Below are 23,204 nucleotides of genomic sequence, written 5' to 3'. Positions count from 1 at the left end.
TGAACCGTGTCACCTGCAATTAGTGCAAAATGATACTCAGTCGTGGGAGGCACGGTTCGTACAGCTTTGGGACTACTACCATGAAGCGACACCTGAGGTAATTTCACTCTGGGGCTATTCGCAAGAGTGTACCTTGCGAAGAACGTAGTAGGTTGATTTCCTCTACTTCATCCTCCATTTCTGGTCCTGTCACCACAAGGACCACCTCTGTGGGACAGCGTCTTCCTCAAGCTGCCTCACAGGCCATACAGAATTCTGATGACCCTTACCTTTCGAGGGTCACAGTTGTATGTATGTACTGTGACACAGTACTCTGCAGGGGGGAGCGACTTCGCAGTGCTTTTGAGACTATCGTCTCAGAGCATGAGAAGACCCACTCTACATCTTCCTTTCTCAGCTCGCCCTTTCTTATCCCTGTGGTTGGTGTCCCCCCCTTTACCCTCCTTTCCCCTCCTCTCCTAGTGTGTCGTGTTTAAAAAACCAAAAAAAATACAAAATTACAAAAATCAAAAAAAAAATAAGGCCCTTTTCAGAGCCGCATTTCACAGTTAAAATATAGAAGTGAAAATAAATGAAGCAGGGCCCTTTGTATTTTTTAGAAGTCCGCGGACAGTCCGCGGGCATCTACAAAATTGGTTACTACCCTCTCATAACCACTGCAATTTTCTCTGGTAGGAAGTGGTGGCTCTGAAAAGAGCCTTTGGGAGGTGTTTGTATGTCAAAAAATTATAAATACTTAACACCTACTTCAAAATGGATGCTGTAATTCTAAAAAAGGTCGTAATGCATTTTGTACATTTCTCAAAAAAATCTGATTGCCAGCATAAGTAAAATGGACTCCATCTCTGCGAAAAGTGTATGTACTATGAAACATAATATTTTCATTGTGAAAAGAGGACATGCCAAAATCTCTTAGAAAAGCACAAAATCCTTATTAACATTGCGCCTTGCTTTTTCCATTTGTGGACCAAATGAAGAAGAACGAAGCCACATTTGTCTCTGTGCAATCAGTGAAAATATTACTTGAGAATTAGGGAACATGTCAATGACCTTCCCAAGTCCTTCTTTCATAGAAAATTGCAAAGAAATTCCAGACACATGTCCTAAACTGTTCCCTCCACAATGAATTACAATTATGTCTGGATGTTGCTCTGTATCCAAACTAGCACAAAGAGGTAGCAAGTCCAACCACTTCATTCCACGTACTCCATGCCAGTGTACTTCCACATGTGGAAATCCAAGATCTACAGCTACTCCACAGCTTTCTGCATGCACCTTCAACCAATGTATCCATGAATCTCCCAAAATCCAAACAATCTGTTTTCTGAAACACACAGCCATAGCTATCTGTTGTTCTCTCAGCAAAAAGAGTATCTGAGAAACTCTCTCCTGGCACAACACACCCACTAAACTTTCCTGACCAATCCCTTTCAGTGCTCATTCTCATTTGCATGACTTCTGAACCCAAAAATCCCCGGATGTAACACCCGATGTCCGCAAACTGCCGCCATGTCCGTGGACATATCGTAACATGAGCAGCCCTTCTACCATTTCTACTTCACTTTCTGTGAAATTCCCTCATTGGATTAGCTAAGAAGTCACATGACCATCCACCAATCACATTCAAGACCTCTACATCTAACTGCATCATGATAGATCAGCACTGCAAATGTACTGTGAATCTCTCTGAGTACAAGTGTCATATCATTGGCAAGCACCATCTACAAGAAATACTGTACAAGTCTCCAAGATTTCTACTTGCAGCTCCATGCATATCCATCTGCATAAACACAAACTACAGGTATGCATATCTTCTGTACAGTACATGAACACATTTTCAAACTGACTTAATATTTTTGTTTTATTTCTTTATTTATTCAATTACTTTAATTTAAGCATGACATTGAGGCGCTATTACCTGGAAGAGCTTAGTTACAGTAATAGTGGTATTCAGTGGTACATTATGAATTTCACAAACATAGTAAAGATATTTTGTTTGCTACAGTTAGTCATTACAATACAATTTGTTCATTAAGAACAAATCATATGTATTGAACTTGTGCGACGTATCTTATGTAAATATGGTTTTGAGGAAGGCGCTGAGGTTTTCAATTAAAAAAATGAATGTCTAAATTAAAAACAGTGCTATGTACAAATAAAATTACTAATTTGTTTCGTTTACAATTGCAGTGAAGAACATTCTCCTGAAAAGAAGCAACCGAATTTGAAGAACAAAGAAGAACTAAGAAGCAACCTGTTCATTTCAGAAAAAAAGTAAGTAGAATATCACCATAATATTTGTATTATTACTGAAACACACTGTAAAGTTAATTAATGCTATTTCTGTGCCTAAAAATAGAGATTGTGCACCATTCAGTCCAAAAATCCCCATGTCTTAAACAGCGATTTACAGCTAGAATGGCCCACAAATTCCTATTTTTGAACACACAAATTACCCAACACAACCGCTACAATTTTGATATTATGGAACAAACAAATGTTTTAATTGTATACATTAGATTTACTATTTGTACTTCACACCACTAGCTTACTTTTTTCTGTCATCTGAACCCCAGTTTAGTAGCACATACATTTAAGAATACCCATCCCTACTAGTTGTAGTTCCCAATGCACAATCACACACCATTACATACACCTTTATCATCTACTCAAACACTCATGCACACAGCACACATACATTGCAGAACACCCAACTCATACCTTCTTTATTTTTTTCAACAGACCCTAAAGAATGCGTACCAAAAGTCAAGTCCGTAGAAAGCAACGGAGAAGTAGAACAAATGAAAATAAAAGTGTGCAACATAAGCATCCATCTCTAGCAGAATTTGTAAAAAAAAGTTGAAACAAAACAGCTAATACAGTCATTTAGTGAAACAAAAGAAGTTTCAAGTGCAAAAACCTTGCCTCCTCTATCAAAATGTAAAACAAACCAGAAAACAATTAACACAAAATCAGCTATCACTACAGATAAAACTGCTTCTATAAATCTTGATAAAGTTCAAAGTAAGCATACCAAGAAAAGTATTTTAGCCAAAATGTTCCGTCAAAGAGTCCTTCAAAATCTTATAAAAACGGTAGAGAAACCAGGTTCAACCCTTAAAACCTATCGTAGGAAATTAATCTTAGATGCGTTGATAGATAGTGCAATTCTTCTCAAAAGAAAGTTATTTATTTTAGTGTTAAACAAAATGAAACCACTAACAAAACTAATAACTAAATTACAAAAAAGACTTCCCAATAAACAAAATGTCAACAGAAAGAACTTCTTAAGTATCTGCGGAAGTGAATGGAATCACACTACCAGCACAAAACCATACTTTAATGAAGAAGCGTACAAACAAAAGCAAACAAATACAATCGCCATACATAGCAGTGGTCGAGGTTATGAAAAAGTGAATAATACCATAATGGAACAAGAAGTACTCCTTATAATAATATGCCCTGAAAACTTAGAATTACCTGTCCATTCAACTGAATCAGAACATTTTCAAGTCTTTACGCCAATTCCTCAATCAATATGTAAAAAGCAAACACAAAATCAAAATTAAACTACTGCAAAATATGGATACCTGTCCAGTGCGCAAGTACACAGGACTACAAGGACATTCATTGGCCTGCATTACAGGACCTATTTGTAAAACCACCTTCCATGATATCAAAAGGATATCAACACATCATTCAACTATAAGAAATCTAGTTTATAAACTGTACTATGCTAAAAGTCCTGCTTTAGCACTAGCAAATTTAAATAACATTCTTCTACATGGTACAGCAAAAGACCTACTTGAAGAAATTGACTATATCCAGAAAAAATATTTTGGAAGTGAAAGCCACTTACAGAATGAAATAGCTTTAAACCAAATTAGCACCAATTCTACACATGGCAACCTTTTACTAAACACATACAAAAAAGAAATACTAAAATTTAAAAGCACATCAGCTGAAGTACCAAACCATGTGTGTGTGTATGTTGCCGCAGAACTTTTTATAAAAGTAACACAAAAACTGTAGACCTATCATACAAAATAGAAGACAATGAAGATTCTAAATGTTTTGAATTAGCTCTCCTTCTTGTAGCAGAAAACAAATACGAAATAACTGACCCCTTAATACTTTGCAGTTACTGCACTACAAAACTTGACAACAACCAAACTCCTTCACGTGCTATCACAAATAATTTGGAATTATACCCACTACCAAAACCCCTACAACAACTTAATTTATATGAGAGCATCATAATTCAAACAGTGCACCCATTTCAAGAAATAATACGCCTTCAACCAAAAACAGCAAAATTACCTCCCTCTGAATTGGTTAAAGGCATTTGTGGAAAAGTAGTTTATTTACCATTAGATTTAAAAGAAAATGTGCATACTCTAGGAGTGCAACGTCCAATGCAGCAATCTTTAATTATCTTAGTAAATGGAGTACCTACAAAAGACAAAAAAATATGGCAACACCTGGTAGATTTACATAAAGTTAGACATGCCTTGCAATATCTTAAAGAGAAAAATGAATATTACAAAGAAATTAATATTGAAGAAAACTTGAAGGATACAACTGAAATAATTCAAGAAACACAAGAAACTGGTCAATTTGAGCACCTAGATCCTGCTACAATATCAAATACTTTAGACCATTATACAATTCATCCTTTGCACTCTAATGACACCATAGAAGATGCACTGGAAACGTACCAAATGCGTCAAACAAAAGGATCACCAATCAGCATATGGAAAAAAAGTATAGAAGCACATGCTTTTCCTCTACTCTTTCCTACTGGCAAAGGAGGAAGGTACGATGATAGACCTATCAGCTTCAGAATACCGCTCATTACGGATTTATTCTGAAGATCCCAGATTTAGAATACATATTCCACCTACTCTTTGAAAGTGAACTAGCAACTTTATGTTACGGAGTTGCACACATATTAAAATCAGGATCACACTTTCAAAATATGACAGCTACATTATTATTATAAAAAGTGCAACAAAAGGATGAGGTTTTACAATCAACTATTACAAATCTATTAGCAAATATGCGTGGTACTAAAGAGTACTGGTTTCGATGTCATGGAGATGTACGTTGTATGATCAGAAACCTTGGGCCACCCACTTGGTTTGTTACATTAAGTTGTGCAGTATATGCATGGGAAGATTTACATGATTTCCTACGCATATCAAACAAAAACAAAACAAACAGATATACTAACACTTGGAGAACTTTGTTCTTTGGATCCTGTTAATGTTTCAAAATATTTTCAGCATCGCTTCATTGCTATGCTACATTTTATTTGTAATAAAACTGTTCCTCCCCTTGGAGAAGTGCAACACTTCTTTTGGTGAAAGGAATACCAAGCCAGAGGAGCACCTCATATCCACATGCTTTTATGGATTAAAGATGCTCCTACATTTGGTCAACACAGTGATGCCACTTTTTTACAGTTTATTGAAAAATATGTCACTTGTGAAATTCTATCAGAATCCACAAATAGTGATCTTCATGCACACATTTTACAATTTCAAAGACACAAATGTGGAAAATATTGTCGTCACAAATACAAAAACAAAGGGAAATACTACACCAAATGCTGATTTGGTTTCCCTAGACCAGTTACAATTACAGGTCAAGTGAACAGCCTCATGTCTTCAGTTAGACATAGTGTTAAAGGTAAGTCACCTAAAAATGCATATTACATAAAAAGAAAAGAAGAAGAAAAAGATATCAATGATTACAATGCAATCATTGCCCACTTATGGAATGCAAACATAGATGTGCAGTACATTGCAGACAATTCTACTGCAGTTGCACAATATGTCACAGCCTACGTAACCAAAGCAGAAAAGACAGAGCTCCAAGACCTCTGGAATGACCTGTCATCAGATAAAACAGCGTCTCAGAAATTATACAGCTTGGGCATAAAAATGCTCCCCCATAGAGAATGTGGATCATATGAAGCAGCTGATCGTTTAACTGGTACTGCATTGTATGGTAAATCTGAAAATATCGTATGGCTAAGTCTTGGTCCAGCTAAATCTAGAAAAAGAGTTCTAAAATCCTACGAAGATATAGAAACAATAGCCAAACGTGATCCCAACAGCCAAGACATTTTAAAAAAACAATTTATTGGACACATACTACCCAAACAGAAGTAATACTTTGGAAACCATGTGTCTATACCACATAGCCCAAAACTACACATACAAAAATAATATAAAACCTGATGAAAAAAGGTAAATACAGAGTGACAAACTGTGAAGGCAGCTTAGTTAAACTCACTAAACCAAATTTAATTAATCATATCAAATTGTCATTAAAGACTGCTCAACATAAAGAAGTATATTACATGTCCCTGCTACAACTCTTTAAACCATGGAGAAAAGAAGAGAAATACTAGATAACTATGACTCATAAGAAGATGCGTCCAAAGCAAATGAAAGCACTATAACTGATGTAATCTTTACACAGTACAAAACAATGTTGCACAAAGAACAGCAACACGAAGAAGAACTCCAGGCCCAACTAGATAAGGACACTCCTGACAGTAGTCAACCTTCTGTAACAGGAAGCCAAGAACCACTGGGAGAGCCACTAATAGCAAATGAGGCAGAATTAGCTATGATAGAATTAGAAAACACCATGTGTCAGTATGAAGATAAAGAAGACTTAACTATACTACAATCAAAACTAAACAATGAGCAAAATAGCATTTTTCAAGAAGTAACAAAACAAATTTCACATGGTGTACAACACGAAAATAAAGAATGTTCCTGCCATAATTATAAACCTATACTACTGTACGCCAGTGGTGATGCTGGTTCTGATAAAACATTCCTAATCAAAATCATCAGTAAGTTCCTTCAACAATTGACAAACAACAAACTGTCAGCTGTTGTCACTGCTCCCACAGGTTTAGCTGCCTACAACATAGGTGGTGTCACATTACACTGATTACTACTATTGCCAGTAGAACACCAGAACAAATTAGACTATTACAAACTTTCTGCAGAAGCTGCAATGGAACTATGCAGAGTATTGAAACAAATGAAATGCTACTAATAGATGAAGTGATCATGGTCTCCAACCTAATGTTGGCTTTGATTCACCTATGATTACAAGAAGTAATCAAAACAAACTATGAAGAGCTCTTTGCAGGAAAACACATTATTGTTTTCGGAGATCTTCTTCAATTGACACCAGTAAAAGGTGAGCCTATTTTTAAAACATCAGGACACAAACTCTGCCGTAAAACTGTTGGCAGCATTGGAAATGTCAACCTTTGGCAACATTTCCAATACAAAGAATTACCAGAAAACATACGCTATCTGCATATCTCACTTATGCCAACATCTTAAAAAGTATCAGAGTTGATATACTTTCTAAAGAAGCAGAAGCAATATTGAAAACCCGGCACATTAATGCACTTTATGGCAATAATGCATGTGCTATAGATGTTATGGAACAATTAGCCCACAAAAATGTCAATTGTATGGCCTTAATGCCAACTCTTGCAAGCTGTTTCAATTTCAATGAAATAATGTTAAGTAAAGAAATGCAACCAATAATGGAAATTAGTGGCACAGACAAACTAGATGTACATGGTATGACACTACCTATGTGTGACCAAGCCACAACAAGACTAAATAGTTTAGAAAAATCAATCTCAAACACAGCAGGCTTAGAAAAGATATTAAAATTATCCTTAAATTGCAGAGCAATGCTTAAACGTAACCTTGACCTGGACCAAGGACTAGTTAATGGAGCACTGGGTACAGTTGTTGGCTTTCAAACATACCCACGTGACAACAAAATTCAGTTTGTCAATATTCTCTTTGACAAACTTTCAGAAGTAAAAAGGATAGGACGCTCAACAGCTCGATTCCTTCTCTTCAAAGACATGTATGTACGCAGTCACAATTCATAAATCACAAGGTCTTACCCTAACAAAGCAATGATAGATATTGGTAACACAGTCTTTAAAGAAGGCATGAGCTACGTAGCACTATCACGTTTACGTACACTTGCCGGTCTATTTCTAATCAACTTTGATGCAAGTAAAGTAAACGCTGATATTCCTTGCATTTTAGAATACAATAGGCTTTGCTCAATATACACCTCCCATCTAAACACATATTCTGTTCCACAAAAAATAAAACGTTATAAAAGAAAAATAAATCAAACAGAAATGCAACAGGATGTCACTGCAAATCCTCCAAAGAGAGTAAAAGAAACTAATACTTCATCAAGTACCACAAGCAAAAAAAAAATCAATTAGGGAAAATAAACTAGGTACTTCTTCAAAAAAGGAAGACAAACTCCAAAAAAAGCAGTCAGATACAGAACTACCTGGTCCATTTAAACTCTCAAATATAGTTGTTGTAAGTTGCTACGCAAATGTAGCAATGAATATTCTATTTGAATTACCACCAATTGTTGACAACATTTACTTACACAGTACAGACCAATTGTGTTTGCAAATGTTAGTACTTCACAGAAATGCAGCAAACAAACATGATAACACAGTGTTTATGGAATAAGACAACAATTGGACTATTGTGCTGGAATGGTGAAATTCACTATAAACTCACAGGAAGATCCAAAGAATTTCTAATGTACTTACTACAAGTACTGGAAAATAAAAACATACCTATAAATGAAATCTTCCAGATTTCATACATGTGGAAACATACATGCACTCTCTGCAACAATGTGACACAATAACAAATCCCCAATGAACGCTTTGTATATATATCAATACCTAATTGTGAATCCATTCCATTTCAGCAACTTGTACAAAATGCAAACCATGGTAGATTATGTTCTACCTGAAATTCAGATAATCGCTCCACGTTACTAATACAAACACATAGTAAATACGTAATACTAATGCTTCTACGTTACAATGCAGATGGTACCAAAAACAACTGCAAGCTGACTGGATTCACACACCGTCAAGTATCACTTGGTAAGAAAACCTTCACAACAATAGGTATAATCTACCACGCAGGAGCCACAACCAATTCAGGGCACTACACTGCATATATAAAAAAGAAATGTGGATGGTTTGAATGCAATGATAGTACCATTACTCTAAAGCAGAGATTACCAGCAAATCTTACAAACGCTTATTTAATGTTCTTAAAACCAAAATTTGATAACTAAACTTTACTTAAACCCTAAGTAAACTTGTAGTAAAAAAATGTAAACTGTTAGAATATTCCAGAATATTCCAAAAGCTAACTGCCCAAACATTCTACAACAACTAATCAGATAAATGAACACCAGTAAATTAGAGCAAAATATAGACAGTTAGAATACGCCAATTGGTATCTAACTGTCCCAAAATTTAACAATATCCAAACAGATAAATCAATACCACTAAAATATATAAAAATAAATAGGCAGTTAGAATACACCCACTGGTATCTAACTGCTCCAAAATTTTATAATATCCAAACAAATAAATAATATGTTACTGCTCCAAATGAATGCAACAAGCCAATGTATAAAGCATTACCCAGAAACAACAAGTGAACACTGAAAACAAACAAACAAATAAACTGTAGCAAAACAGAAAAAGGTATTTTTTTAATCCAACATGGATTTTTCTTTCTCCCACAGACCCAATGATTTTAGCAATGAACACAGAAACTGAGCAAATTGCAAAGTACTCTGGTTTGTAATCTACTCAATATGAGGGTCCAAAAAAAAAATGTTGATTATGCAATGTAATAAGTCATTACAAAATACTAATACTAACATGATCTTTTCTTTTATCACAGAAATTAACAAGAAATACATGTACTCCAATTACTAAACCAAACAGTAAGTATATTATACACTCTATGCCCTGGCCACAACCATCGCAGCATATCACACCCATAGTATCTTATAACTTTGTTCCTTATAAATTTGTTTTTGACCCAAAGTTATAAGCAACTATAAGTGTGATATGCTGCGGTGGTTGTGGCCAGGGCATAGAGTGTTGGGTTCATGGCCAGAGTCAAACATTTCAACTATGGCCTATGGAAACTTTTAATGTCCGCGGACATTATGAGTGTTCTTAGAACACTTCCAACTTGCCAGCCCACAATACAGACAGCATCTTCAGGACACCCCCTATGAACATTTCAGGACACCGCAAGAGTTCTTAGAACACTTTCAACTTGACAATGAACAATACGGACAGTGTCCTCAGAACACCCCTATTTTGTTTATTTACGAACATTTCAGGACACCGCGAGAGTTCTTAGAACATTTTCAACTTGACAACGAACAATACGGACAGCGTCCTCAGGACACCCCCTACGAACATTTCAGGACAATGCGAGAGTTCTTAGAACATTTTCAAATTGACAACGAACAATATGGACAGCGTCCTCAGAACACCCCCATTTTGTTTATTTACGAACATTTAAGGACACCGCAAGAGTTCTTAGAACATTTTCAACTTGACAACGAACAATAAGGACAGCATCCTCGGGACACCCCCATTTTGTTTATTTGCGAAAATTTTAGGACACCGCGAATGTTCTTAGAAGACATTCAACTTACAAGAGAACAATACGGAGAGCGTCCCCAGGACACCCCCATTTTGTTTATTTACAAACATTTCCAGACACCTCGAGTGTTCTTAGAACAGTTTCAGCTTGCTTCCGAACAAAACGGACACATATTGAGTCCTCAGAACACCCCCATTCAGTTTATTTAGAACATTTCAGAACACCCGTGATGTCCGCAGACAAATCGAATACAACAAGAACATCTACCACATGAAAAAACACAACTTTCAACCTATCTCATACTCTCCCACCCTCCCCAAACACTCCTACACACCAACACCCTCTACTAAATATAAATTTTGAACCAAGTTTCACCACGCTGTCCGCGGACATCCACGAATCCAAGATGGGGGGCGCCACCGAAAATCTGACGCGCTTCACGCTTCACACCGTCCAATCAGCGAACACATCGCATGTCCGCAGACATGACGTAAGCCGATCGGCCAATCAGGACACTGTTCGCGGAGCAAACAGGGAAGTGTGTCTGCGGACCGAACACAGATATCACAAATTTTTTATGACTCACTTTTTCGTCATTTTTTAAAAAAAACTACTGGACCGATTTTCACCAAATCTGCAAAAGCACGCTTTCGGGACCAAGCCGCTACTCCTGGTCCAAGTTTGGTGAACATCCGTCTAGCGGTTTGGGATGTAGGTGCGAGCAACATTTTTTTCCCATTCAGTCTAAGGGAAAAAAAGAAATGTTGGGACCCCCCTATAACTTTTTCCCCCCTGGAACGAGTGAGTGGGCCATATACTTTTTTTGCAAAGTTTGGTGAGGATTCGTCCAGGGGGAGCAAAGTTATAAGCTGCCCAAAAAGTGCTCTTCCTATGGAAACACCAACTTAACCATAACTACATGGCCACTAACGTGGCCATGTAATATATAGACACACACACACACATACCGCGGCAACCCTATAGTTGATTATCAGGTTTGACCAAAAGTGAAGAAAGTGCCATTTGGAGGAGGTAAAGGGATGACATGGCATCAGGCTAGAGGTAGGGAGGGAGTAAGAGGACACTGTGCCAAATTGGGGAGTTGGAGTGGGGGTGGGGTGCAAGTTCTGACCTTAAAATATTTTGCATAACCGGGGTTATCCAGGCAGGATATTTGATTCACCATACACCAGATGACATCTCAGAAAGTGATGTCACACGAACTTAGATCTGGATGGTATCAGTTGCTCTTTAACCATGGTTACATTACCACAAGTGGATTGCGGGCATAAAGAAAAGTACATAAATGTACACTTTTTAAAATACCAAATAGGTACTAAAGCAGACAAGAATATTCTAGATACCAATGACATTTTAACAAGGGTGCTGTCTTCATATGCCATGTATGGGATCATGATGTGATAGGGTTAGACCTCACAGAATCAAAATAGGCCGAGACATTGCCGTAGGTATGCCACTTCAGCATTGTATGGCCAGTAACTTCCATAGTATGCCACTTATAGCAGCATGTCAGGTATTGCCATTATATGATAAGTACAGCCCCTAAACTGCCAGTTGCTGCATTATTACAGTATCCAAAAATGTTTTTTTTTGTTTAAAAAGGGTTTTATTTAAGGTCAGAATTTACAAGGCATTGCAAGAACAAATAACATAACATATCTTCATAAGGATAACAGTATGTAGCAATAGTGTATCACACTTATTAAAAGAGAATGAGGCTTTGTAAGTATGTAAATTATACAGCATACTGATGTTACAGTTTTTTTTAAATAAGGGGGGAAACGTACATGCATTTACGGTCAGAACCATGACAGGACATATACAGGACATAGACAAGAGGAAGGTTGGGAGTAAGGGGGGGAGAGTGCATGATGAAACCTATATAAACAATTCATTAATCAATGAAAGGTGTTGCAAGAAATTGTACAAAGGGTTTCCATTTGAGTTCATGCTTACAAAGTAATGATTTAGTAGATGCATTGTATTACTCTAGTCTATGCGTCTTATATATAACATTCCACCATATTCTATATTGGAGTCTATCTACATGTTTCCAGTTAGAAGTGATTATACTAATGGCTAACATGATCAGTAAATCAAACAAGAATCCTTCATGTTTACATGTGATATTATGAATGATAGTACTTCCAACAAAAAGTATTTATGGGCAAAAGTCTATTGATATATTGAAAATGCTCTTTATAGTCTACCAAACAATCCAGAAAGAAGAACCAAATTTACAATCAAGAAACATGTGTTTGAAGGATCCTGGGGATTGAAGGCAGCTCCAGCATTTGTAATTTGATAACAGACCACATTTCAAAAGATGCAGAGTTGTGACAAAAATTGTGTGATGAAAGAAAAACATTGTTTGAATTAGATTTGCAGCAGCTGTCGCTTTAGACATATGGTTCCGAATTCCAGGCCATTCCAGTTGATTATCCATAAGTGAAACATCTTGTTGCCATGCTGAAATACAGTCATGTGATGATCTCGATAGGAAGTTTTACGAAGGATTTTATAATACATGCGAGCTGACATTATTGATTTACTGAGTATTTGTAACCTTTCCGCATTAGGAGAGGGGATTTTGATAACAAGAGAGTCATAGTTTTCGGTTAGGGCATTAAAAATAGACAAACATTGCTATAAAAAAGAGGGGGGAACATTACATTTATATATGAGTGCATTAAAATCTACTGGGCTACCAGAAACAAATAATTGATCAAGATATTAGATGCCCAGAGAGAACCATGGCCTTCGAAAAGAGATTTCTTTTTAATTTTGATTAGAGGATTAAACCATATGCATGAAAAATTAATTGACTGCAGTCTGTTTTTGGGAACAATAGAAACCCTCTTAAATACTGTCAGGCCGATTCATGGAATAATTAGCGCGGCGCAAGTGGGCATAAACGTGCGAATCGCAGTGGAATAGCGAAAATCGCAGTGAACGTGCGAAAATCGCACGAAAAGCAGCGCACGTCGATTCATGGAAGGCCGTGCGCGAGAAAACCAGCGGATGTGCGATAAAAAGTGCGCGGCGCACGTTAGCGCACAGGCCATCTAACAGCGTGCGCCAGGTCACAGCGAAAATCGCACAGGCCACAGCGAAAATCGCACATAGCGCGGCGCACGCAATAAAAGTAGGCGGAACACGGGCGTAACACTTGGAATGGGGAACAACTTGCCAAAACATGGGCGTGACGGGGGAAGTACAGGGCACAAGTGCGCGGAACGCCCACACGCTCGCCTACAACACGTATTCATGGAATAGAATAGGGGAAAAAAGCGCACGCTCAAACCAGCGCACAGGCACAAACACGACCGCCACAAGAAAGGAGGCGGTAGCGTCTCTGCGGCTGTAAGAAATGTGCGCCAAAAGGTGCGCCAACAAATAGCACCTATATACTGCCATGATGAATGTCCCATACTGTGGCCCTCCAGGAAAAATGACGTGCAAAGGGGTACCCACAAACACGGACACCCGCTGACAAAAAATACGTGTGCATGTATACCGGGGTGCGCGGGAAGTGTCACACGCGATTTGCAGGGTACGTGCATCACAGGGGTTCGCGTGAAGTAATTCACGCGATCGGGCCTGGGGGAGCGGGCTACGTGTATTACAGGGGTTCGCGTGAAGTTCCACACGCGATCGGGCCTGGGGGAGCGGGCTTCGTGTATTACAGGGGTTCGCGTGAAGTTCCTCACGCGATCGGGCCTGGGGGAGCGGGCTACGTGTATAACAGGGGTTCGCGTGAAGTTCCTCACGCGATCGGGCCTGGGGGAGCGGGCTTCGTGTATTACAGGGGTTCGCGTGAAGTTCCACACGCGATCGGGCCTGGGGGAGCGTGCTACGTATATTTCAGGGGTTCGCGTGAAGTTTCACACGCGAATAGCCTGGGCGCGTGAATTTGAGGGGTGCGCGGGAAGTTCCTCACGCGATCGGGCCTGGGGGAGCGGGCTACGTGTATTACAGGGGTTCGCGGGAAGTTCCACACGCGAATAGCCTGGGCGCGTGTATTTCAGGGGTGCGCGGGAAGTTCCACACGCGAACAGCCTGGGCGCGTGAATTTGAGGGGTGCGCGGGAAGTTCCACACGCGAATAGCCTGGGCGCGTGTATTTCAGGGGTTCGCGGGAAGTTCCACACGCGAATAGCCTGGGCGCGTGTATTTCAGGGGTTCGCGGGAAGTTCCACACGCGAATAGCCTGGGCGCGTGTATTTCAGGGGTGCGCGGGAAGTTCCACACGCGAATAGCCTGGGCGCGTGAATTTGAGGGGTGCGTGGGAAGTTCCTCACGCGATCGGGCCTGGGGGAGCGGGCTATGTGTATTACAGGGGTTCGCGGGAAGTTCCACACGCGAATAGCCTGGGCGCGTGTATTTCAGGGGTGCGCGGGAAGTTCCACACGCGAACAGCCTGGGCGCGTGAATTTGAGGGGTGCGCGGGAAGTTCCACACGCGAATAGCCTGGGCGCGTGTATTTCAGGGGTTCGCGGGAAGTTCCACACGCGAATAGCCTGGGCGCGTGTATTTCAGGGGTTCGCGGGAAGTTCCACACGCGAATAGCCTGGGCGCGTGTATTTCAGGGGTGCGCGGGAAGTTCCACACGCGAATAGCCTGGGCGCGTGTATTTCAGGGGTTCGCGGGAAGTTCCACACGCGAATAGCCTGGGCGCGTGTATTTCAGGGGTTCGCGGGAAGTTCCACACGCGAATAGCCTGGGCGCGTGTATTTCAGGGGTGCGCGGGAAGTTCCACACGCGAATAGCCTGGGCGCGTGAATTTGAGGGGTGCGCGGGAAGTTCCTCACGCGATCGGGCCTGGGGGAGCGGGCTACGTGTATTACAGGGGTTCGCGGGAAGTCCCACACGCGAATAGCCTGGGCGCGTGTATTTCAGGGGTGCGCGGGAAGTTCCACACGCGAATAGCCTGGGCGCGTGTATTTCAGGGGTGCGCGGGAAGTTCCACACGTGAATAGCCTGGGCGCGTGAATTTGAGGGGTGCGCGGGAAGTTCCACACGCGAATAGCCTGGGCGCGTGTATTTCAGGGGTTCGCGGGAAGTTCCACACGCGAATAGCCTGGGCGCGTGTATTTCAGGGGTTCGTGGGAAGTTCCACACGCGAATAGCCTGGGCGCGTGTATTTCAGGGGTGCGCGGGAAGTTCCACACGCGAATAGCCTGGGCGCGTGTATTTCAGGGGTGCGCGGGAAGTTCCACACGCGAATAGCCTGGGCGCGTGTATTTCAGGGGTGCGCGGGGAGTTCCACACGCGAATAGCCTGGGCGCGTGAATTTGAGGGGTGCGCGGGAAGTTCCACACGCGAATAGCCTGGGCGCGTGTATTTCAGGGGTGCGCGGGAAGTTCCACATGTGATTTGACAGTGTGGCTCCTCCCAGGTGTACCCTGTACACCCTCCACGGCCCCTGCAGGCAGCCCACACCACAGGGGACTACCCTGCATTCCTGGTCATGTCCCGCAGGCAGCCCACCCAACATGGGCATGCCCCCCAGCAAAGGCACATGTCTCCTTGAACTAATGAACACCAACACATGTCCCCTTGCACCCCCACCCCCCAGCACTGTGGGGCACCTGCCAGCAGGCCCCCACCCATGTCCAACTCATGTCTCCCACCACCCCCAAACCCCAGCCACCAGGGTCACCCTCCACCAGGGCCCCACTCATGTCTCCCACCACCCCCACCCCCCAGCAGTGCAGGGGCACCTGCCAGCAGGCCCCCACCCATGTCTCCCACCCCCCCACCCCCCAGCACTGTGGGGCACCTGCCAGCAGGCTCCCACCCATGTCCAACTCATGTTCCCCACCCCCCTAACCCCCCAGCACTGTGGGGCACCTGCCAGCAGGCCCCCACCCATGTCTCCCACCCCCCACCCCCCAGCAGTGCAGGGGCACCCACCACCAGGCCCCCACCCATGTCCAACTCATGTTCCCCACCCCTCCCACCCCCCAGCACTGTGGGGCACCTGCCAGCAGGCCCCCACCCATGTCTCCCACCCCCCCACCCCCCAGCAGTGCAGGGGCACCCACCACCAGGCCCCCACCCATGTCCAACTCATGTTCCTCACCCCCCCACCCCCCAGCACTGTGGGGCACCTGCCAGCAGGCCCCCACCCATGTCCAACTCATGTTCCCCACCCCCCACACCCCCCAGCACTGTGGGGCACCTGCCAGCAGGCCCCCACCCATGTCTCCCACCCCCCGACCCCCCAGCACTCTGGGGCACCTGCCAGCAGGCCCCCACCCATGTCCAACTCATGTTCCCCACCCCCCCACCCCCCAGCAGTGCAGGGGCACCCTCCACCAGGCCCCCACCCATGTCTCCCACCCCACAGCAGTGCAGGGGCACCCTCCACCAGGCCCCCACCCATGTCTGCCACCCTCCCACCCCCCAGCAGTGCAGGGGCACCCTCCACCAGGCCCCACCCATGTCTCCCACCACCCCCACCCCCCAGCAGTGCAGGGGCACCTGCCAGCAGGCCCCCACCCATGTTCCCCACCCCCCCACCCCCCAGCACTGTGGGGCACCTGCTAGCAGGCCCCCACCCATGTCTCCCACCCCCCCACCCCCCAGCACTGTGGGGCACCTGCCAGCAGGCCCCCACCCATGTCCAACTCATGTCTCTCACCACCCCCACCCCCCAGCACTGTGGGGCACCTGCCAGCAGGCCCCCACCCATGTCCAATCCATGCGCCCCTGCACCTGGGTCCCAACATTCCCCAATCATGTCCGTAATGCCCATCCTCCCCTGCCAAAAGGCCCAACCAACTATCACACCCACCCACATATCAAAGCCAATTACATGTTACACCCCCAATGTAAATAATGCAATTTAACACATGTCTGTCACACACAATGGCTGCAAGTGAATGACAAAACACCCAACATGACATGCCTGAAAGCAATGAGATGATACGACACATTGAAGATTAAAAAAATAATATGTATTGAACAGCAAATAAGAAAAAACACAAAGCAAATCAAACAAAACAAGATGAATGTCCAAGAAAAAATTATGAAAAATTAAAATAAGCCAATCAAGAAGATAATCCTGGGTCCATGAGCCCTACCAAATTAAACCTAACTGACTACTAACTAAAAAGGGAACTATATACAAAAAAGTGGTGCATTGTCCAATCGCAACCCAAAAAAAATTCAAAAAAACAAAGGAAACCTAACCCTAACTATACAACTATATACAAAGGCAGCGGGCTATTCGGACGGCTCACTGGTTGTCGTCATGGGCCAGGGCATCCTCGAACTCCTGGTCAATGGCTTGGAGGCGGGCATGTTCCCTGGCCCCGAGGTCCCGCAGGGATAACGCAGTGTCAAGCTCAAACTCCCTGCGAAGACCCTCGAGGCACTCAGCCCGCCTCAGCGCCCTCCGCATGGAGTCCTCCGCCCTGACCATCGTGAGCCGTTCCTCCTCTGCCCGCTGCCGCTCCGCACCTATCCGCTGGCACAACCTCTCCCACACGGAAGCCACTCCCATTCCAGGGTTCTCCTGCCCTCCGGCCGATGCCTGCACCCCTGATGTTGATGGCCCCGAGCCATGATGCCTCCCACGTTGAGCCTGCTGCTGCCTCCGACGCAACTGCCTGTGCCAGCACGACGGCATCCAGGCTGATGGAAACCACCGCCGCCGTCGTGCACGTGCCCTGCCCGATGATGCCGTCACATCCTCCATCTGCTGGGGTCCAGTTGCTCTGGTGTCCACCCCTGCTGGATCTCTGACTCCCGACTGTGGCAGGGATGGGATCCCCACCGAGCTGGCTGCATTGGTCGGGGCAGGTCCACAGGGGGCCCTGGTGGCATCTGGGCTGGAAGACGGCAAGGAGAACGACTGGTGGATAGCCTGCACAGAGGAGGAGAGGGCCGCCACATTGGCCAACACATGCAGGAAACCCCCGAACATGGCCGATCCCAATTGGGCCACGTCGGCACGGTGCACTTCGTGATGACGTGCGTGCTCCTCCCGGGAAGCACGCACGGCATCACGAATCGCAGCCGTGCGCAACGCGACCCCAATCAGGACCTTCTCCGCACGGCCAGGGGTTCCCACGTCCGCAGGTGGAGGGGAGTCAGGTGACATGGACATCCCCTCTACCTGCGGACAGGCCTGGGACGGGGCATCCCTGCTGGTGCATGGTGGTGCACTCACAGGGTCAGGGACAGCGACATGCACAGGCCCCTCCACGGTGACCTGTGCTGCCTCCTGCCCCTGGCCCTGGACTGCACCACTTGCACCAGCAGGGATGCCCCCACCAGGCCCCATGTGTGCCCCAGTGGCGGCCTCCTCCTCCTCTGTGCAAACCACCTGGATGGCTCCTCACCGTCTCCCACCGTAGCAGGCCCCTGTGGGGGCTCACCCACCCCTTCCGCTGCAGCCGTGGGGGCATCCCCGCCGCCTTGCTCCACAGCGCCGTCTCCGCCCTCTTCTTCACTAGCCGCTGCATCAGGGCACTGTACAATGGTCCCCTAGACAGGAAGCAATAGCAGATGAGCACCACTGTCAAAGTACACTTCCATCATGTCCCTCCACAACACATGGGCCAGTCCAGGCAAAACACACACAGTAACAGGCATGGTGCATGCCATGGACATTTCCATGCATGTCCAATGGACTCTTGAAACATTCAATGATATGTAACTCACATGCATCATGCCTCATGCCCATCACATGCACACACATCACCTCAGTCACATCCATCTGGCCCCAAACACACCAAACACAGCGGATACAAGGGTAATTTTGCTGCTTTACTGAATCTCTGCATTGTCACACACATGTGTCATGCATCCATGGCATGCACAAGTCACAGACACGCAGGTCAGGCACACAGACATGGCTACCATATATGTACCTGGCATCAGCACCCATCCCTCACCCCCACCCATGTTCAGGTACAGAGACTGGCATGCTCTCATGTTCATAATCTGATTAGGGCTCCCCATGCGGCATATCAACACATGCAACAACCATGTGCATCACACATCACTGGTCGCACATGCATTACCATGATGTCCCTGCACACATACATGCATACATGGGCTATGGCACACATACAGGCAAGTATCATAGAACCAGCACACCGCAACATGCCCTGTCTCACACAGTAATGCATGGACACTTACCGCTCAACTCCAGACGGGCCTCCCTCTCAAGGATCTGGGCGTGGAGCGCTGGGCGTACGCGTTCCAGGACCCTCATCTGGATGGTACTCATGCGGCCCCGGCCCCCCTCCACGAGGCGCCGGGCCTTCACAAGGGTCCTGGACCTCAAGTCCTCCCAGCGCTTCTTGATCTTCAGGACGTCGCGGGTTGCCACCCCCTCCGCGTTGATGGCAACCACACAGTCGGCCCAGATCCTCTGCCGTCCTTCCTTGCTGGCGCGGGACGATCCAAAGAGGGCATCATACTGCCCCAGGACATGCTCCACCAGGACACCAACTTCGGTGACAGTGAAGCTGGTGCCCCTCTGCCCCTCTGGCCTGGGGTTGCCACTGGTGCCAGATGTGGAAGTGCCCGACATGGCAACCCCAGAGGCAGGTGTGGGTGGGCAACTGGGTCCTGGGGCTGGGCTGTGGAGCGATGTAATACCAGTCGGGAGTCTTCAGTTCCAGCAGGGGTGGACACAGCAACTGGACCCCTGCAGATGGCTGATGTGCAGGCACCAAATGGCAGGGCACGGTGGCAGCAGGCAGGCAGGCAGCAGCAGATGGCACGTGGGAGGCTGCTCGGGGCACTGGGGGGCAGTAAATCGGCCTTCTGGGCAGGAGCGTGGGCTTCCGTGTGTTTTCGCGTGGCCAGCTTGATACGGAGTGATTTGGCACGTGAAAATCCTGCACGTCAGCGTGAAATCCGAGGAAAGGCCCTTAGCGCGTAAGCGCGTCAGCACGCATACGCGATTCTATTGGACCAGAGTCCCTCAGCGCGTAAGCGCGTCTGTGACGTGACCCGCACGGGTGTTCCCCACTCAGGACGTGATGACGGGGCACACGTGGAGATACTGCACGTCAGAGTGTCATCGTGTGTAATTGGACAAAAGTGCGCGTACACGCGATTGGCCTATGTACGTGTATTTAATGGGTGCGCGGCCACTTACACACGCAAGTACTTCAGCGAACCTGTATCCCGTGGTGCGTGTGAATTTCCACACGCTATTGGACTGGGAACAGGATTCCAGGGCTGCGCGGGTCACACGCTGTATCCCGTGGTGCGTGTGAATTTCCACACGCTATTGGACTGGGAACAGGATTCCAGGGCTGCGCGGGTCACACGCTGTATCCCGTGGTGCGTGTGAATTTCCACACGCTATTGGACTGGGAACAGGATTCCAGGGCTGCGCGGGTCACACGCTGTATCCCGTGGTGCGTGTGAATTTCCACACGCTATTGGACTGGGAACAGGATTCCAGGGCTGCGCGGGTCACACGCTCGCCTAGAACACGCGCTAAGCATAAATTGCGGACTTTAACAATAACAAGCTCAGACGCCAGGATGAACATACCGTTCCTAGCAGCAGTGGCAGTGGGCTACCAAAGGAGGAGGAGGAGGATAGTCAGGGCCAGAATATTCACACCCAGAACCAGCCTTTTCGGGATGCCTGATGACCAGGTGTATGGGAGGTACAGGTTTCCACCACACATCATACTGGACCTGGTGACTGAGTGGGAGGATGACCTCACATCACCCACCCTGTGCTCCCAAGCACTCAGCCCCCTGGAGAAGGTCCTCAATGTACTGCACTTCTTAGCCACTGGATCATTTCAGCGGACAAGTGCCATAGTGGGTGGGGTGTCACAGGCCACCCAGTCACGCTGCCTACACCAGGTCTTGAACATCATGACTGCACGCCCATCAGTCCGCAGGCACATATACCTGCCCAGAACACCTGCAGAAAGGCATGCTGCCGCCCTGGATTTTTACGCAGTGGCACGATTCCCCAAAGTGCTAGGTGCCATCGACTGCACCCATGTGGCTCTACGTCCCCCCAGGGCATCTGAGCACATCTATAGGAACCGCAAGCACTGGCATTCCATCAACGTGCAGGTAGCATGTAATGCCAAGGGAATCATCACCTCAGTATATGCCAACTATCCCGGCTCCACCCACGACAGCTTCATTTACCGAATGTCCACCCTAAGCCGGGACCTAGAAGCTGGGCGGCATGGCGATACATGGCTGCTTGGTGAGTATGTATGCCACTGCACATGCATGCATGTTGGATACTGAGCAAGGTCACAACCTCACCAATGATACCAATCCCCACCTCCACAGGGGACAGTGCCTACCCTCTCAGCCCCCACATGATGAAGCCAATTCGGAACCCCACCACGCCACCCCAGGTAAGATTTAACACAGCCCACATTACAACCAGGGGCATAGTGGAGCGCACATTCGGAGTGCTGAAGTCACGCTTTCGCTCCCTTGACCGTTCTGGCGGGCAGCTGTTATACGCTCCCCCAGTAGTGTGCAGGATCATAGTGGCAGCATGTGTCCTGCACAACGTTGCAACACGCCGGGGCCTGGCCGTGGACATGGTGGTGGCCCCACATCCCCAACCACATGCACAGCCGCTGCGCATGGGAGGGGAAAGGGCACGGGGGGAGGCAGCCCGTACACAGCTAGTGGCTAATTACTTCACATAGAAATCACACCCCTGTGGAGTGCACACTGCCCTGGCACATTCCATCTGACAATCAATGATGACTCAACCTGACACTGATCCTGAATGTGTGGAGAATGAACCGGGAATTCCATGTCAGCCTGAGATTGTTCACCTGGAAGTGTCACAATGTGTGCATCCCTACCCACACAGACACCACCAATGCAGTTTTGTGAAGTTACACATTGAAGCAGCTAAAATGAATACCCACTTGCAAAATGCAACAAGAGGACAGTGCCATGTCAGCCAACCCAACCCCAGCACTGCCACACGACACACCGTGCCATGTCATGCTAATTGCAGGTAAACAAAGTAATCCCCACAACATGACATCACTCTCACTATGTACAGTGGCACTATTAGAAACCTGCAACACCTGAAATGCTCACAGCAATGCCGGACCAACAACATACTTGAGCACGTAGTACCATTAACATGACATCAAAAATGTAACATATTAGTAGTCTCACCACCTGGAAATGCCTGCACTCCCACCACTACCAACTGTGCAGTGTTGGCGCCATGTAGAGTTGTAGGTGCACTGCTGGCAACATGGTCCCCATCGCCAGACTAGAGGTCCTTGTGTGGACTTGAGGAAGGGACCTGCAAATTGGGAGGTAGACACAGAAGAAGAGTTACACATCAATGCAACATGCAGTGTACAACACAACAGCAATATGCACTAGGAATGTATACACAGTATTGACTACAGACTGGCCACACAGCTCATGGGAGTCCAACGTCACTGTGTAATTCACTGTCACTTGGGCACACCCTTTGCAAGCCCATGGAAACGGGAAGCAGGAGGGGTGTGTGTGACTCAAACCCAAGCATCTGAACCAAATACATTACAAGCCTGCATGTGCCCAGCCACAATGCAGCGTATGCCCACAGGAACCACGGAAGCCAACAGATCGGAGCCAACAGATCGGAGCCAACAGATCGGAGCCAACAGATCGGAGCCAACAGATCGGAG

This window comes from Ambystoma mexicanum, chromosome 14, assembly GCF_040938575.1.
Source record: "Ambystoma mexicanum isolate Mex_15411 chromosome 14, UKY_AmexF1_1, whole genome shotgun sequence".
Classification (NCBI taxonomy): domain Eukaryota; kingdom Metazoa; phylum Chordata; class Amphibia; order Caudata; family Ambystomatidae; genus Ambystoma; species Ambystoma mexicanum.
The sequence above is the reverse complement of the archived record's forward strand: the minus strand, read 5'-3'. Positions refer to the sequence as shown.